Genomic DNA, 15611 nt, shown 5'->3' on the forward strand with positions numbered 1-15611 from the left:
TCAGAAAGATGCATCATTAATATTGTGAGTGTAATTGTTATAAATGCATGCCTTGTAAATGCGTGCTCCTACATTTTCCTTGCCCCTTCACTACCCATTTCATATTTGTTTTACTGATGTCTGTGCCTTTGTGAGAGTTCACTTTTAATTGATAAACAGTATATATCAGCAACAATCATAATAAAAAAATCATATTATCCAGGTGTCAGAACATATAGCTCGGAGATGGCACAGACAGTAAAATTTAACAACATTAATTTAAGCTATAATAGTTTCCTGCACTGTGGGAATCGTGCTGTTAGGGTCTTAAAATATCCATGTGCTCTTGAATTGGAAAACTAAACATAAATGTAGGACTAACATATTCATGAACTAAACGTTAGTTTCATGCAGATTTTTAGGTTCTGATAGCTAAGCTAGTGAAATATGTTTGTGATTTCTCATCTCCCTAAACTACAACTATAAAAGGTTTTATTACACTTCAAAAATATTAAAACTGTGCTAGAATTGAATTATTGTGCTCTGAAGTCAAGTGACCACTAGCTGGCAATGTTATACAGCTCTTCCCGTTGTAGATTCATTGCATAATATATCATGGTCTGGCTCAAGACCTTTAATTTTAAAAATAGAAAAAGAAATTGGATTTCAGTGGGGCTGGGTACTTCTGAATATTTCACCACTAAAGCTCCAGTGTAGATTAGCAAGAAAATAGGGAGGACAGTGGAGAGAAGTAGATTCTGAAGCAATAACCTTTGCTTATAGGATTTCTTTTGTTTCTCCATTTCTGTGTATTTAGTTTTGACTTTGATTTTAAATGCCTTTTACTTACCTCAAACCATCCAGTGTGTTGAAAATTAAGCTTATTTAATCATCTGCCAATAGCCTGGACTATACTAGCAGCTCTTTGAAAGTCCATTGTAGGTGTCCTTCATTGCACTTATTTCAGATATCTTTCCCTCACCTTCAAATGTCTTAAAACTGTATCCCTTCCTGCCTATCCACTATTGTTTGTTTTCTATGGCATCATTTCATGTCTCCTCCAACATCTAATCAAGGAAGACAAACAATGCAAGCTACTCCAAAGTTCAGGGCAATGTGGATGAGTACCAATAGCAGCACAAGCTGACTACATCCCTATCTTCAGGCACCATATACTCCAACTGCCATTAGTTACTGTACTCTTTTATTGTTACCAGGTCTCTTACTTGCAAGTAGCTGGAGACTCATGATTATATGCAACTCAGTGGTCTGAGTGTCCTATTTCTTAATGTGAAGAAAAACATAAACAAATCAAACTTTGAGACAAATGAGTTTTAAAAATTGCTTGCAGCATTTTGTACTGTAAACTCATATTTTATCCTGGAAGAGACAGATGTGGGGAACAAAAAGGTGGGATAAAATGCTGCTTTTAATTCTAAAGGGATTCTGGAAAAGCAATCATGCTCATGACTGAAAATGTTTTATCTACAAAGTGTTTTGAGTTTCTTATATCTGTAAGATTTTTGGAAACAGGTTGAGTCCCATTTGTTCAGTTAGTCAATAGGCTTGGGTACAGTCAATTCTCAGTGTTCACTTTTCTTTCTCTAGTCAGTGCTTTCATTTGGTCCCTTCAGAACTAAGTAGAAGAACAAAGACCTGATGGAGAGAAAACCATCACCAGGAAAAGAAGAAAATACAATTGTAAATAATTTAAACAGAGGCATTTAGGAGGCAGTTGTAGTGAGGGAGAAGATCTTGAAGTCAGCTTCAGCATGTAATAGGTTCAGCGTAGAGAGCTGATGATGCTCTGCTCTTCCAAAGGGGTGGCTGAGCACCCTGTAAATGCAGTGGGAAATCTAGGCCATGGTTACCGAAGTCAGCTGCCAAAGGACTGCTCTACACATGAAGAACGCCCTGCTTCGAGAAAATAGTTATCTTTGGAGTGAATGAATATGTGAACAGCACAACTGTAGCTTAGATGTAGCATGCTTTTATCTAAAAATACAGAGTGGCTGGCAGCCAGCTGTTTGCCTAGTGGAGTTTGGCTATGATTGGGATGCTAATAGGTGGAGTTTTTGTTATGTAATTACCTCCTTCTATATCTCTTAGGTTTTGACACTATTGATATCTGCCAGCTAGTTTTTAATATGAAAGCTCTTTTTGATCATGTACTCTGCTTTGCTGTTCTTTTATCTTTTACCTGAAACATGCTTTCTCTCTTGGGAGAAACTGTTCACATTAGAAAGGTTAATGAAATTAACCTTCAGGAAACACTTTAGTCAGTAGATGTCTTTCTGTGCTGGATAAATTTTCAGATGCTGCTCACTGGTAAGCAAAGGGAGCAAGCTAGAGCTCAAGTCATGTGAAAAGTACCCTTGTTTTCCTTCATAAGCATTCATTAAGGAGGGATGCTTTTTAGTGCAGTGATAGAAAAGCTTGCCTACTAATGAAATATAATTTTATTTATAGTATTATAAATGGGCTTAATTTTAGTAATTACAAAGATTATTTTGACACCAGCATACCTGAGGGAAAAATCCTCTCCATTTCTCAGATGCTGGTATTTGTCTTATATTTTTTTCTGAATTGTCTAAGATCTGTACTAATGATCTCCAACTGTAGCACCACTTAAAACTGGGATGCATCTGCCGGGTTTTTTGAAGTTAAAAGAAGTCTGTTCTCATGAAACAGGTCACAGAGCAAGCCTAAACAACACCTTGCTAAATTACACTCTTAAAGTGATGCGCTAGGCAAAACTTGGTATTGCAGGCTAAAGGAGCTTTATAGCATCAGAAAATGGCAAATCTATTCATCCTTTGGTACCTATATTCTAACACATGCCTTCTAATTCTTTTCAGATTACTGCAGCTGCAAAGAAAAGAACTAATTGTAGATTAGTATGTTGCATTTCTATTTTGACTGCTCTGTCGTCTCCCTAAGGCTGCCTGAAATGGTGACACTAGAGCTAATCAAGACAAAGGTTATTAAAAATATAGTTTTAATGAGTTACTGAAAGAATGAAGTGTTTGCCAGAGGTAGCTTAGAAGAGATGACACACTGAGTTTTGGGAAAGAGCTGGGCCAATAGGCGCAACTAAATAGGGGGAATCATGGCACTAAAATGTTCATTGCTATTAATTTATTCATAATAAATGTCTTACTGTTTTGGCACTAACTGCACTGTTCTACTCTTCTGTGGATGTCCATCAGGATTTCATAAAAATAAACAAAGGATGAAACTGTGGCAGTAGGGATCTTTTTAATTTGTCTAAGAATCTGTGGAGAATTGTTTATCCAAAAATTATCCAAACTGGAGAGAGAAAACATTCTCTACACCTGCCATTCTCAAAGGAACCCACATTGTCTGTGTCTGATTCTATTTCCATAGTATTTTTTGATTCAGTCAGTTTTATTAACTGGGTCGATGATGATGATGATGAAGTTCGTGGTAAGGATTGTTTTGGAAGGGCCAGCATATGGTAGAATAAAAACAAAAAATAAGTTCATATTTGTGCATACCTCTAACCCTTTTTGTCTTGCTTACTGCAGCAAGAATTTAAACAGGTGCAACAGGTTCCCAGTGACAGGATAAGGGGCAACAAGCACAAACTGCAACACATGGAGTTCCATTGGAATATGACAAAAAGCTTGTTTACTTTCAGGGTGACAGAGCACTGGAACAGGCTGCTCAGAGGCTGTGGAGTTTTCTTCTCTGGAAATACTCAAAACCCACCTGCACGTGACTCTGTGCAACCTAATCTAGGAGAACCTGCTGCATGGAGTGCCTTCCAACCTCAGCCATTCTGTGATTCTATGAAGAATTATGTTGAATGCTAGCTTGCTCTATTTTAATGTTTTGTGCAGCTATATAACCTGATGAGAGACTCTTTTCTAACGGGAATCATGCCATTTGCACAGTTGCTTTATTGAGATACAGACTTCAACAACAGGCAAAAGTTATGCAAGCAAACTGGTTCAAATGTACAAAATGATGTTGTGGTTGTAATTTCTGTGAAACAGAATTTGTTCAGATGGTCTTGTCATTTCCATACTCTGCTTGACTGCACCTAATCACTTTCTGAGTAGATTTTTTTAACACAAAGTCTTATTTAAAATTTTTCCATTGCATCTCCTCTGCAGTTAAACTGTTTGCTGTACCTGGTAAAGAGATAAGATTTTTCTTCTTGCTCTTTCTGTTTTGAACATGAAAATGTGAGAATTGGAAAGTGTAATTTTCTTGCTTGAGGCAGAAAACTTACCATCTAACAAATTAATGGAATTTTTTAATGATGTCTTCAGATATGACTACCTAGTGTCTATTTTATTTGTTTTCAATCTGTTCACCATCTCAAATTACATATTACTTCCTTTGTGCTTGTGCATTTCTAAGGAATGTTTTGTTTCTCACTTGCAGCTAAGCAGTCTGTGCATTACAGTATTTTTTTCATTACTGTGCACAATGTGTCAGATTGTCTTGTAAAGGTCAAGAGTCATATCACGTTAATGACAGAGGTGTTTTGAGAATAGCCGATTAATTTTTTTCTTAGTAAGCAAGTCCCCAAAGTACTGGGCCTGTTTTTTAACACTTTTTTTGACTCATCTTTTTACTATTGCCTGTGAGACTTGAAAATGAACAAGTCATTAGATAATTAGGGTGTAAAACATCATTTACTACCTGTGAAGTAGAATTCATCCCGATTCTGCAACAGATTAGTTCTGACACCTTTGATTGCATTCCCCTAATTGTTTGAACTAAAGTGTAGAGTATATCAGGGATTTATGGGTAGAAAAGCAGAAGATAGGTTACTTTTGTATTTGGCTCTAAAGCAGCTTCCCTCAAAATCTTGCGTCATTTTTAACTGTAGATAGAAGTTGGTAAGTCTGAGAAGATTCAGAGGAGAGTCATGAGAGTGAGGATTTTACTGTAAGTTGAGAGACTCCAGGAAAGATTTCGCTTATCAAGGAGAAGGGCAGGAGTTATGCTTTACAGACATCTGAGAAGGGACAGAACAGTAATAAATATGAGAAGCAGAGACAGAAGTTATAGAAGACCCAACATTTAGAAGTTGAAACTAGACAAATTCAGATTTGAAATGAAGAGTGTCACCAATGGCATTAAAGTACTGGAACAAAACAGTAGGTGGTACACTGGATTTCCTGTTCAGATTGTTTGAGATTTAGGTTTTCTGATGCTCTTTAACTCAGCAAGAACTTAGGTTCATGACCTGTGCTGTGATGTAGAGGTTTGGAGCGTAGCAGTGCCTTTTCGGCAGTTCCTTCTGCCCTTCTACTCTAAAATTTCTCATGAATAAAACCACCACTCCAATCCTCAGAGATAAGATTTAATATGCCATTATCTTCTGAATTTTTTGCTATAATACTGACTATTTAGTGCTAAATTTTAAAGGGCTGACTTTGATTGCACTTTCAAAAATACATTTCCACAGAGTGTGATGTACAGAACAAAGAAAAGACCTTATTATCTGAGCTGTGTGAGGACAGGATGTATTTTACTGAGCTACGTAATCGCTTTTTTGCAGCTTAATTAAAATGTCTGTGTCAGCAGATTGAGAGGGCATTGAGACCATATGAACCCAGGAGAACTTATTTCATTATTAAATATATGGGTCAGGTTTTTCAGCACCTTTGCTATCATCACCTCTGAGTTACAATGAAGAAATGAGCACAGACCTGCAGTGTGCAGGAACAAGCTTTCTTGAAACTGTGTTCACCTAGTGTGTGGGGGGCACTGGAAGCACTGAAGCAATGTATTTTCTTTTAGCTAACTTTTTGGCTTGACTGATGGGTCCTGTTAAGACACTGTGGCAACTTCTAGACTGAGTTTTCCCTCTGTGACCTCTCCCAAGGGTAGAAAACAGCTGAATCCGTAAGATATTTCATACTGATTGAAGTCAGTTCCCTGGTTTCTGTGGCAAAGCCATGCTATTTTAGGGGCTTGTGTCGTTGTATAACACAAAGTCATAGTTAATAAAACATTAGTTTATTCATAGCTTTTCTGTTGTCACAAGCAAAATCTGAAGATCTGGGGTTTCTTATAGGCCTGAGGTAAAATTCTGAAGGAAGAAGGGGTGGAGAGAGGTCTCCATACCTTTTCACATAGGTAGGATAGAGATGCAATTCTACATTGTAATGATAAGGAAGGCAAACCCACCTTTATCTCCTTCTGTAAATGTTGACTTTGATGGCAAATATTTTTTAAGGTCTGGAAGAGCTTTGCTTGTTTCAGATTTATTAATTACTTGCATCTGTATTACTGCTTAGATTATTTGCTGAATTTTTGAAATGATGAAAAGTAATTTCATTTATGACTGAAAACAGTGCATTGTTGTTACTTGTAAAACAGGTAATTATTTTTTTTTTATTATTTTGTATTTTCCTTGTGCTATTTGTCTGCCAAGGATTTCCTTTAATTATTTAAGGGGTGGAAATTGAATTTTCAGAAGTACTCATTTTAAATCGATACTCTTTCTATGGAAGTCAATGGTGAAGACAGCATTGATTTATTTGGGAGCAACAGGGGAGATATTCTGTACTTTTAATAATCTAAATTAAGTTTGTAATTGGGAAACCTTGGGCCATGTGAAACTGGTGCTTACAATATATATGGTACTCTTCATGGCCTGTTTTTGAAAGCTGGCTACTGAGCCTGGAAAAATGCTGATATGGAGAAATAGTGTGAAATGGGGACAATGGACATCGATCGTGATTGTATATGTCTGCCCAGGAATGTGGGTATGGTGACTAGTCATGGGTGCGGTGTCTGGTCACATAGGCACACAGCTCTGAGGAGACGCCTACAGTTTTGAGGAGACGCCTGCCCTTCTTCCTCTAACAAAAGGGGCTATTTTAAAAAAGAATGAGAAAAGGATGAGAGATATTCCAATGCTATCTAGAGGGAGGGAGTGCTAAGTCTCCTTGCTGGAGAAGATCGGATGGTCACAAGAACATGAATCACCTACAAACCTGCAAGACCACCACATTCCAGGCAACAGACTGATAAGCTAATTAACATACGAAGCGGGGTTTAGGTAACGAATATGTATAGGCGTTAATTGAATATTCATTTGTTTTATTGTATAAATGTGAGATGGTTCGTCACTTCCAGGCATGCACGCTTGTGGAGAGGAGCAATCCCCCGTGCATCTGCGCGCAATAAACATACCTACTTTATAACTTTTGAGTTAAAGAGTCTAATTCCGCACGTCAATGCAGCCTTGCATTCACAATTGAAATTGAATGCAAAAGGTCACAGCTATTTGCATATTTACTTAAGTGTACATTTTGTGCAAACAATGTTTTATTGAACACTTAAGCTCTCAGTCATTAACTTGAGTGAAAGTATGAAAATTTTAGGACTCTTGTCTGCCAGTGTACATCTTCAGCTGTTTCTGATGAAAATTTTATATTGTTCTTTCTAGTGTAAGAGATGTACTAAAATGAGAGCAAGATGGAATTAATCTTGAAATGAAATAGAAAATAACTTTGCACATATTGATGCATTTTGTTGTTTATTAGAACTATAAATATTGATTTTCTGATTTTCTATTGTAAAAGTAGTAATTGTTTTGCTTTTGATCTTTTTGTAGATATTTTTGGTAGTTAAAGGAAAAATTAATTCTTTATCTATAATGCACTATTTTTTTTACAGTTCTATAGAAAAATAGCTTTAACAACTGCCACAGTCACTGCATTCATTCCTTATGAGATTTCAGCAAAAACAGGGAAGAATTTGGTCACTGTGATGCAAATTCTTAAGGCAAAATACAGAGAACACCACGTTGCCTTGTTCCTAGTTTTTTCTCTTTTAAATAGGGAAAAATATCCTTTTCTTCCTTTCAGCCAAGAAAGATTTTCTGTTGAATTTAGAATTACACTTCTAGAATTGTGGTTAATAATCCACAGGGTAGATTTTCTGATAGTATTGTCATGACGTTTGTGAGAGATTATTGTCAACTTTTAAGATCACAGAAGCTGCAAAATGGCTCTTTTTGCCTACGATAAGGTCTGCTTTGTCCAACCTGAGCATCATCAAAGATTAGGAAACCAAATTCTTCCTTGAGCTTTTCTGCTTAACCTGGGATCTTTGAAAGAACCTGAAGCAAGCTGGCTGAAAAGACAATAAAATGGAATTAAATTTTCTTATGTTTCTAATAACAAAACCAATTTTATCCTAGTTATTATTTTGGAGAAGTCTATTTTAACAAAATAATAAAATCATAAAATATCTGGCCACTGAAATCCATATAAAAATATTGTCTATCTGGTTTCCAAATCAGAATTTTTCTATAAACTGTTTTTTTGTAGAATATTAACTCAACTGCACAATGATACAAAGCAGAGAAAAATATTCTTATTTCCTGCAGGTACTGAAGAAATGGTAATTTGACTGATAGTAAGAATGGCATTGGGATTTTTGAGATTTTTCCCAGTCCAAACAGTCATCTGAAGTGACCAACGCACCATACATAGTAATTTGTGAGAGTATCAACTGTACTTCTTTACTGTTTGTTTTATTCTTGAACAAGATATAACACAACTGTGAATAAATCTCACACCAAACCATCAACCTGCACAGTCTTTCCCAGGCTGCACAGTGTCTTTTCTATTGATTATTTTGCCGCTGTTTTCTACACGAATAAACTTTTACTGTAGCTGTGAGAAACATCAAAACTGATGTTTTCCTGTTCTGCTTTGAGTAAATTTGATGTTTGGGGTTTTGTTGGGTTTTTTTTTGTTTTGTTTTGTTTTTTTGTTTTTGTTTTTTTTTTTTTTCCTGAGAACACATATAAATCTAGAGGGAGATTTTCTTATTTGTTCAGAGAATGAGAATCTTGGCTTCATAGCAATTTAAGCCAAAAGTGAATTTTGATTAGCGCGCTCTTTATGAAGGGCCATAGCTGGAAAGTAGTTGGAACTGTTTTGGGAAGTGATTAAGACAAATGTGCAATTTGGTCGTCTTGTAGCTACTCCCTCTGGAACAACTGGGGACTGGGAAACCAAATGTTTTCTTCACTGACTGTAAGTGGCCAGCTTCCCCAGCTGCATCCCAGTTATGCCCTCCAGGGCCACAGTGGTAGACCACCTTTCTAAAACAGGGAGGCCGTGACCCTTTAGCTCACTAAAGAGACCTGCTCCAAGCACCTATTGACTGTCTGTGGGCAGAACCTGCTCTGTTATCTGTAATGTGTGGATGAATCCTTTCCATGAATTCCAGTTCTGGCAGGTAAGAAAGAGCTTAAGGAAAACGGTCAACATTTTTCTGTCATCAGAAAGAGAAATAGCAGATCAGCCTTAATTCTTAATGCCCTTATTAGTTAGTGATTCCTAATTAGTGCTTTAACTTTAATTGTAAATAAATACACAGTTTTAAAATTATTATGTTTTCCTTGGGTATTTCCTTAGGCACATTGTTGTAGTATACTTCCCTTTATTTGGAAATACCATTGGTTCTTACAGGTCTCACATCACCTTTGTGGAAGACTTTCAACCTGATATCCTGGAACTGGGTTTTGATGAGACCAAACAATCACACGATCAAGTACAAAATGTTTATTTCTTGCCCCTGACTCTTTTATTTTTGTGGCCAGTATCATCTATAGGATATAGAAACTGATGTCTCCCAGCTGAAATGGCCTTTCTAGAAACTACCTTGAAATAGCCTTCTTAAAAGATACTGAAACTTGGAAAGTTAAGTGCAGGAATTTGAATCTGATCCTGAGGAGGAAAAAATAAGGAAACATGAAAATGCACCAATTTTTTCTCTGTGCTTTCTGGCAAAAATATTGGTCAACTGGAATTCACAGTCTTACTGGAAAGTACCAAATCACAGGGACTCTTAATGAAAAATGAACTTTTTTCTGGTCTATTATGACATTTTTCATAGTCAGTTTGTCATGGTTTTACCTGGGCCAGCAACCAAGCCCCACGCAGCTGCTTGCTTACTCCCCCTCACCCAGAGGGATGGGGAGGAGAATTGGAAAGGAATGTAAAACTCAAGGGTTGAGATAAGAACAATTTAATAGGTAAAGCAAAAGCTGTGCACACAAACAAAGCAGAACAAGGAATTCATTCACCACTTCCCATGGGCAGGCAGGTGCTCAGCCATCCCCAGGAAAGCCGGGCTCCATCACGTGTAACCGTTACGTGGGAAGACAAACACCATAATGCCAAATGTCCCCCCCTTCCTTCTTCCCCCAGTTTATATACTCAGCATGATGTCATACGGTATGGAATACCTCTTTGGCTGGTTCAGGTCACCTGTCCTGGCTGTGTCCCCTCCCAGTCTCTTGTGCCCCCCCCCCCCCCCCAGCTCTCTTGCTGGCAGGGCCCATAGCAACATCTAAAGACACCAGTGTCCTGTCAACATTGTTCTCACATCAGAGCCAAAACACAGCACTGTACTAACTACTAAGAAAAAAGTTAACTCCATCCCAGCTGAAACCAGGACACAGTTGAAAGTATTTACTTCACTTTGGTGTTCATAGGCTTGGCTGATACTTGTATTTATAGTACAAATTCCACTATAATCACGTTTCATCCTCATTTCTGTTTTTGGTTGTTTGACACCTGCTAAAGCTTCTTCTCCTAGCTTTCAAATTTTCTTTCTAAACTTCTAGTTTTATTCAAAGATGGCTTTATACTTGCAAAAGATGCTAAATTTAGAACCTGAAGAACACTTGAGGGAATGAGCATGAACCATTTGTAAGGAAATCATCTGCACTTCAGCAATATGTGTAAGAGGTTTAGATAATTAACTTGTTTCTAAGGTTTTGCCCCTAATCAGGAAAAGAATAGTAGGAATCTTTTTTTGCTTCACTCTTGGGCTGTGGGGGTCTAGTATCACATGGATTGTTATTTCTTAGCATGCATGGCTTTCCAAAATCAGCGTGAAACACCTTATATAAGTTTCTGTCTAAGTGAAAAGCTATACATAGTTATATTTGGTAAGCGAATAGAAAGACTCATTCCCAGAGGTCTGTTCTGTATTTCTTTAGCTCTCTAAGAAGAAGCAATCAGAAACACCTAAGCATGTCTGCAAGGCACTGAAGGGAGAAAAGTCTCCATATTTTTGACCCCATCTTTTAAGTGGAAAATAAAGTAGATGGAATTGCTTTAAAGGAATCAGAGAACACCATGCTGGATTTTTATGTCAGGGTCTCTTTTTCATTCAGTTTTTTCACTTAATGTCAAGTCTTGCTCCCATCACACATCTTAGACACCTTTGTGAGGCACAGCTTAATTGAAGCGCTAGTTTGTTAGGAGTATTTTTGACAAAATGCATTTTCATGGGACTGTACCAGGTGTGACTAAACTTTCAGAAAGAAAGTTTAGTCTGCTGGATGTAGTTGCATATCAAAATCACAAAAAAGAAAGAGGTAAAGGTACTTACTTCATGTACAGGATTCAATTCAAATCTCACCTCTATTAACTATCTGTACAAAGTGAAATACTCTAACAAGAAGATATTAAAAGAAACTCACTCCAGGATAGGCAACATGTGAGAGAATGGGAAGGCCAAACTTCAATGGACATGTCCTAAAGGCCAGCTGATTGCTCTGACTCAGGGGTCCTCAAACTACAGCCCGCAGGCTGAATACAGCCCCCCAGGCTCCTCAATCCGGCCCCCGGTATTTACAGACACCCCTCCTCCCCGCCCCCCCACCGGGGGCTGGGGGGGAAACCAAGCAGCCGCAGATGGCTGCCTGCCACTGCATCCGCGCCGGCCCCCTGGTTAAAAAGTTTGAGGACCCCTGCTCCAACTGCTGCGATGCAGGTTTAAGAAAAGATTTGAAAAGTTTATTTCACCACCAGACAGAGCAGAAAAACTTTTGATATCTCACTGTTTGGGGTAGGCAAATGGATAGTTGTCAGGGAAATAATTTCCCAGAAATATGCGTGACATTTTTGGAATTTGGAAAGAAGCGTCTATTCCCGATGCAAGAAATGAACAAACCTCTATCACACCGTACAGCACAAATAGCAGTGTACTTGGAGGAACTGAAACATTTGAAAACTCTTCATTGAGACAGACCTTTAGAAATCTGCAGAACAACTGCACATACAGTCTGCCATTCTTCAGTGACTTGCAAAGGAAGCTGTGGTCTTCAGTCACTTCAGACACAGTGGGTTTCAAACCAGTTCTCTGTTTCCACCATTTCATGCATGGATGTTACTGATCTGCTGTTCATGTCTCCTTTGGGAATTGACTCTTTCTGGCCATTAGACTACCAAGATATCTAATTACCCAGCCAAGTCTTCGGTATGTACTGCATTCAGCTATTTTGCTTGGATATTGGTTTATCCTTCTTCATATTATTGTACATGGAACAACCCCATTAAGAAGCTGACAGTTGCATCTCTTCCATCTCTTCTGACTGTGTTCAGCTATCACCCTGGATTTTGTCTAGCTCAGTTTTTATTTCTTGTGCTTTACTGAAGCTTAGCAGAAATGTATGCTGCAGAATATGTTGACAAAGTCCAGTCCAAAACCAATTTTTCTTGTACCCAGTACCCACGAATTGAGGTCACAGGTTATCAGGCTTTCACCTGTGGAGCACAGTTTATGGCTGCAGCTCACAGTGCTTATTATTGACAGGTGGGATCAGAAATGCTTCTGGAGTGTTCCTATTCTTCTACACCTGGAGCTGTGATAGTGCATAGGAAACTAATACAGAGCTAATATAGCCTTAAAAGCTTATAAATTAAATTATTTTTTGTAACCTGAGTATTTGGAGTTGCATACTATCCCTGGGGTTTGTACTGTCAGCCAAAGTTATGCACATACAAATAATATATTTACTTTCTGCATATAAAATCATGTGCATGCACAAGTGTGGAAATCTGGAGTGGTTGAAGTTGAGCAGAATTTTCTTGAATAATTGATTTTTTTATTTCCAGTGAATTCTCAACTGTATCATTCCTTGGGAGACTTGCCAGCATCAAAGAAAATATGAAATACTCTATAAACACAAGTTTTGGGATGAAGCATCAAAAGGGCTAACTCAGCAGTGTGAAAGGAATTCAAACAAATAAATACTCAGGGTTCTCTAGCCAATATAAAACAATAAAGATAAATGCTATAAAGTGATGCTAGAAACCATGTCAAACCAGGGTTTTTTTTTTTTTCTCTAAGACTGAACACTTTCATACTGCTCCATAGAATATTTATCATCTTTTAAAAAACTTAGACAGTAAATATTTTTTCTTTCCTACTCATAAAATCTTAATATCTGGAATCTTAGCCTTTTTTGTACTAAGATAAACCTTGGTCTTCTCAGATTTTTTTTTGTGCATAAAAACAGAAGGAAAGATGTCTTCAAGAGAGCACTCATGCAGCCTATGAGAAACCCAGGTGTTATTCTGGTCTTCCTGACTGAGGCCAGGAATTCATACCCTGTACTAGCAAACCCAGGTAGATACTCTGACCAGCTGCCTGCCGTGGACTCATGTGCTCACGCTTTGATTACCCAACCCATCTTGGATGTGAGATGTAATTCCTAGTCAGTTTTGATCTGCAACCTCTATTTATATTTCCACATGAAAAAGCAGATAAAATAATTCCCAACCAGCTCCATGTTTGACTGTGATGCTGTTTCGGCAAAGAACTTAATGTATGCAAAATTTAAACCTAGGCAAGCCTGGAGTTTTACAGTCCATGAGGAATGTTGTACTGTCATGTTTATTACAGGTACTGCAGAATGCATTGTATAGACTACAGAAACAATACAGTTTAGTTTATATACTAAACAATTTAGAAGATAGGAGCACTTGGGTTGGTGGTGCTCTGGCAGGAGCCCTGCCAGTGGAGCACATGGAGAAAAGAAGCAGTGAGCAGTGCCAGGGAACCGCTCAGAAGAGGTCAACTTTTCTCATTGTCGCAACACAAGTTATAATCAAAACCCCTGCGGAACATTGGGTTGCTTTTCTTTAGCACACGGTTTGTACTCATTGTGTGAAAAATATGATAATTACTCTTTGGGTTTGGAGACCAAAGTTTAATTTTGTAATTTGTTAGCTGGCATGCTAAGGGAGTAATGACCAGTTTGTCATTACGATAGCAACTGGGTTTAGTACTGTCATGGGGGAGCTGGCTGCCAGAGGACGGGCAGAGGAGTAAAGAGCTGCCCAGTTAGTGGCCTGCCATCACCATCTGAGGACTGGGCTGGTGCTGGATGCCTGGCATGAGCTTGTTGCTCCTGACAATGCTGCTACTGGCAGTAATTATATATATATATATATATATATTTAATTTAGAAAGCTTGCTGTTTAAAAGAGAATAAAAGGTCAGTATGACTCAGTCCTTGGTTTGTTTTATTCCTGATGCCCCTAACTGAATGTTATGAGAAAGGAAAGTAAAATGGTTTGTGACCTATGCCATCATACCTAAATAACCCTACAAAAGGAAAATGGTCTGATCTGGGTTTTTCACACCAGTGAAAGGTGACATAGAATATTTCCAAGGGTAGAAAATTTGCTATGGGAGGAGAATAAATTCTGAATTAACATGGCTATGAATAAAATCTAGGTAGTCTCTCTCTTTTAGGCAGAACAGAAGAGAAAGATGAAAACCAGTCTGAGAAAGACTTCAAACCTTTCCATTTTAGATGCTAAATAGAATGCAGAATGTTTTACTGTTCTCATTTTTGCTTACCAAATGCCTTTCTTCTAAGGGTGATTTGAACATTGCAGGCATGAGAAAAAGTAATCAGGTACAGAGTGAGATCTGCTATCTGAGATCCTTCTTATGCAAACATTTTTTGTGTATTTAAGGCAGGCCAGATTTATGGGAGAAGATATTGAAATAAATAAATGGAAAGGACAATTTTACTCTGAAAGGTGACAGTAGCTAGTGTTTCTTGTTTCTGTCTAATTTCCATATGTAACACTTTCAATTTACAAGTAAAAAAAAATGTGGATTTATTTTCCTCCAGGACAGCAGTACATGTTTATCCTGGATACCAAGTTAGTTTCTTTGTACCCCACTCATCACTGCCACTTATACCCTGCAAGTAATATAGGCAACAGCAACGGCATTAGACCTTGGTTATTGCATTGTGGCTGGTGTCTTCAGTATGCTTTTTATGACATGGGTCAGCCTTTTACTGAGCACACAAGTATAATTCACTGGATTTTGTAATGCTTAGAGAGGAATTAGTGCTGATGCATATAGATAGGCTGGCTTTACATGACCTGGTGGAATGAAATGCTTGTTGCCAAAGTCAGTACATGTGCCAGCTCCAGTAACATGTAATGTTGAAACACGTATTTCACACAGTGCAATTTGCTGCTTTTTCCAACGTCTTCACCAATACCTGAAATGCAGATTAAATGTGGTCTAGGAGATTTCACTTTCTCTGTTTGCTTTTTAAACTTTTAGTTTAATTTTCCTAGCCAGCTCCTTCAGGAAGGAACACTAAATTATCAGTTTTTCAGAGTTTGTCTGTGCTTGTGCAACTTTGCTGCCACATAGCTATAGAGGCCTGGTGGATGCAATCACTCATTTAATTCCTGCTTTTTATGCCAAGCTGGTGCTGGCAGCTTGTTGGTGAGTTGCTGTTTGAACTGTTTGTGTTATGCAAAGGAGTGGTGTTTACCAACTGAACTTCTGCTGGA

At 37.9% G+C, this 15611-nt stretch overlaps 1 long non-coding RNA gene across 1 annotated transcript in view; it reads right to left on the reverse strand.

Moving 5' to 3' along the window:
- LOC129782726 (uncharacterized) overlaps positions 1-7041 on the reverse strand; it is a 186730-nt gene extending 179689 nt beyond the window's left edge. Inside the window, exon 1 of the long non-coding RNA XR_008744784.1 lies at positions 6812-7041. This is a non-coding gene — a long non-coding RNA (uncharacterized LOC129782726). The remainder of the gene's footprint in view (positions 1-6811) is intronic.
- Positions 7042-15611: the final 8570 nt, after the last annotated feature.

Source organism: Falco peregrinus, chromosome Z (assembly GCF_023634155.1).
Source record: "Falco peregrinus isolate bFalPer1 chromosome Z, bFalPer1.pri, whole genome shotgun sequence".
NCBI classification, from domain to species: domain Eukaryota; kingdom Metazoa; phylum Chordata; class Aves; order Falconiformes; family Falconidae; genus Falco; species Falco peregrinus.